The sequence below is a fragment of the Dromiciops gliroides genome, chromosome 2 (assembly GCF_019393635.1).
Source record: "Dromiciops gliroides isolate mDroGli1 chromosome 2, mDroGli1.pri, whole genome shotgun sequence".
Lineage (NCBI taxonomy): Eukaryota > Metazoa > Chordata > Mammalia > Microbiotheria > Microbiotheriidae > Dromiciops > Dromiciops gliroides.
In genome coordinates this window covers 288562117-288566246 of record NC_057862.1, presented here as the reverse complement: position 1 = coordinate 288566246, position 4130 = coordinate 288562117, and positions in this window count along the sequence as shown.

The window sequence follows — 4130 nt, the reverse complement described above, 5'->3', positions numbered from 1 at the left end:
TCCTGGTAACTTTCCCTTCTCTCTATCCCTCCTTGCCCTGTGACTGGTACCAAGCAGGACAAGTCTAATCTTTTCTCTAGGACAATTCTTCAGATATTTATAAATGGTGGTCATAGCCCACTTAGAGACATTTTAGATAGGACTCAACTAACACTCCTTCATTTGGGCTCTATGGAAATGGACAAATAACATTGAGCACCTACTATATAGCACTATGCTAAATTCTGGGAATACAAAAAGAAAAAAAATAATTCCTGTCCTCAAGAAGCTTACAATCTAATGGGTGAAGACAACACACAACAGGAAGCAGAAAAGGAGGGGAAGAGGGAAATTACCTGTGAGGGGAGAAGATGGAGAATTCAAAGGAATGTAGCCAGGTGGGAAATTAAGAGAAGGCTGCCCTGGATCATACGTAATTAGCATGATGACAGCTATTAAAGATGTTGTTTGTAGATTTTTTACGGGTCTGGGTAATTGTTGGCAACACTTCAACTGTAGGGAGCAGCACTGGCCCTAGATTCAGGAGGACCTGAGTTCAAATCTTGCCTTAGACACTTGATACTTACTAGCTGTGTGACCCTGCACAAGTCACTTAACCCTCATTGCCCCACAAAACAAAACAAAACAGTTCAACTGTGATGATGCTCCAGTTCTAGTACTATTTAAAAAAATTCTCAAGGGCATTTCATGGGGTGGGGCAGGTTGTATTGGTAATGTAGGGATATATAAAAGTTGATGAGCTTCTGATTTATAATTCTGGCCACTTGATCTTATCTTTTGTGGTGGTGGTGGTGGTGGTGGTAGTCGTCGTAGTCGTCGTAGTAGTAACTGTATTGGTATTATATAGATAGCAGTGGAGTAGAAAGAACACTGAATCAAAAAGTATCAGACATGTTTACTGGTCCTGGTCTTGCTATTTCCCCTTGGTGTGACCTTAGGAAAGTTTTCAGTTTCTTTATCCATCAAATGGACAGGATAATCCCTACCCTGACTCCTTCATAGTTTTGTGATCAAGATCAAATAAGATATCACAGGGGAAAGTGCTTCGTAAATGGCAAACTGGAAAGGACCTGGACTGGAAGTCAGAGAACCCAATATCAAGTCCCATATATCATATAAATCCTATGTGAATTTAGGCAGATCACTGAGACTTTCTGAGCCTTAGTTTTCTCACTTCCAAAATGGAATCAGACTAGATTAATTATAAGATTAGAATCTTTCCCACTCAGACATTCTATGATCCAGTGATTCTGATTTCCCAGGTAGTTTGAAAGCTTTCAAAAAAATTCATTCATTCATTCATTCATTCATTCATTCATGCAGCTGGTCTTGAGGGGTCATACAATGAGGGCCCGGGCTGCTTCCTTCAACATGGTATTCAGAGGCTGCTTAAAAAAAAAAAAAAGTCTGGCTCTGGAAGAGATTTATAGCCTTTTGTACAGTCAGGCTGAACTCATTCCCTCTCAGGGTCCACAGAGTTGTTAAGTCCTTCTACTGATTACTTTTATTGACTTCATTGGCATTCTGAGGTCTGAACTAATTTCCCAGCCCTAGGAAGGAAGGGACGGGATGACTAAGCTTGAGCCATGCTTTAGATAAGATCTTAGAAAATCCACTAGAAAGAGGGTCCAGTTTAATCTCAAACTCAGCCTTTTGGGGATTTCATTAACTCCTCTCATTAACAGAAGCCTTGTTCCAATGCAAAAATACCTGCTGGAAACCTTGGGCAGGGGAGGAGGGGAAGGGAAGCTACTCCTCAGAAAGGCACATCCTCACCTGACTCATTAATCACACCAGGGTAAAAATGTCTTTATTTATTCCTGGACAGCCCTCAAAGGAGGGAGGAAGTTGCCTGGCCAAGCAGCCCAGCTCTCTGAAGGTGTTCAGGAGGAATTGTTGTGACCGAAGCTTTTTCCAGGGAAGGGGGAGGTAGACAATTGCTAATAAGTTTGATATTTTAAAATATCATTCGTGGATGGGGCCGACATCGAGTGCCTATTAATAGCATAGCCTTTATTAGCACCATGAAGTTCAACCTTTCTAACACCAGTCCTTGCTCATTGGTGTCCATAATGAATATTCATTGAGCCTTCCATACCAGTGACTAGCCAGCAGCTCCTCCACTCTGCTGGGTCAGCACTTTCAAGAGAGTTTACTTCTCTTATGATCTCAAAATAGGAAAGTAAGGCATGGGAGTTGGGGTTCATGAGGCTGGCTCAGTTTAAGACAAAAAGCATACACTATAAAGCTGAAAGTTGTCTGTGTTTGAGTCATAGTCCTGCCTAGACTATAAACTCCATGTGGCAGGGGCTACATTATATAAATATGTATATATACTCTCATTCATTCATTCGTATGTGTATATATGTAAGTATATAGACATAACCCTCACTCTCTCCATATGTATACATGCATACATGCACACATCATATATACATGCATACATGACTACACATACACACGTACATACACAGAGCTGTTAGATGGTATAGTGGATAGAGTGCTGGGCCTAGAGTTAGGAAGACTCATTTCCCTGAGTTAAAATCTGGCCTCAGACACTTACTACCTGTATGACCTTGGGCAAGTCATTTATCCCTGTTTGCCTCAGTTTCCTAATCTATAAAATGAGGCGGAGAAGGAAATGGCAAGCCACTCCAGTATCCTTGCCAAGAAAACCCTAAATGTGGTCACAAAGAGTCAGACATGACCGAAAATGATTGAATACCACCATACACACACATACATATGCATATAGACACATACAATAAACATACACATAAGTATATATAAATGGATTAAAATGATTATAGATATGTGCATATATACACACACATATATACATATATATACATACATCTTGAAATTTTGAATGACTCACATTATCTACCACAATGCTCTGCAAATGCTTAATTAGTAGTTGTTGGATTTTGGGGGGGGGTGTTTTTATTTTGTTTTGTTTTGTGGGGCAATGAGGGTTAAGTGACTTGCCCAGGGTCACACAGCTAGTAAGTGTCAAGTATCTGAAGCTGGATTTGAACTCAGGTCCTCCTGAATCCAGGGCCAGTGCTTTATCCACTGTGCCACCTAGCTGCCCCATTGTTGGTTTTTAAATGAATGAACTTTAGAAACTATTCTATCCAACCTCTTCATTTTACAGATAAGGAATCTGTGGCCCTGAGAAGCTAAGCCATTTCCCCAAAGTTACATATTCAGTAGCTAGAATTTAAACTGAGGTCCTTTGAGTATGAGAGAAACCTCATCATCTATTTTGTTCCCTCCTCCTAGCTTGCTTTGCTTTTAAATGCACCAATGCTTAGGTTCCTGATGGATTTTTGAGTTGCAGACTAGAATTCCAGTATGGTCAGTGGAAAGAGTTAGAAATTATTGGAACCTTTCCCTGGAAGAGGTGCTGACTTTGTGCTCCTATCATTCAGACTGATCCTATGGCTGGTGTATAGCAGTAGAGCCCTGACAAATAATGAACTCATCTCTCTCCCCTTTAGATTAGTATTCTTTACACTCCAGTGCAGAGCCCTAGTGTGCTTGAAGTTACACTGAGTCTGTTCCAAGATGCTATCCCCTGAATCCTCCAGAGAATAGTTTCCTCCTTGAGGGAGAGTTGGGAAATGTAACCTGACTCCAAAGAAACCTCAGAGGGGGAACAATGAACTAGTTTCTGCCTTCAGGGAGCTTACATTATACTGAGGGAAACCTGTTTTCCTATCACCTTCTCTCAGAGTCAAGGGAGGACATCTCCATAATGGGAGAGACCAGTTGGAAAGCCATGGACAAGGAATCAATATGGAGAAAAAAATTTATGATTTGGAAAAAGAAAGAATATGGAAGAAAGGACTTGATGGAGATAGGCAGATGGGGGTGGAGAGGAGGTAAAGGAAGGGTGGTAGGGGAAGCAACATGTTGAGGTGGAAAATAAGGAAGAGAGAGGAGTTGAGATAACATCTCTTGGGTGGCTTTATCCCCAGTTCAGCAAGAAAGGAACTGACCTTCCCAGAATGATATGGTTGAGAACCTGAAAAAGTAGGCACGAGCTTTCATCTTCTTTTTTCTCCTCTGTAACATCACATGGGAGGTTAGTGAGGGTAACATGAAGGTGGTTGAAAGGAGGTAAT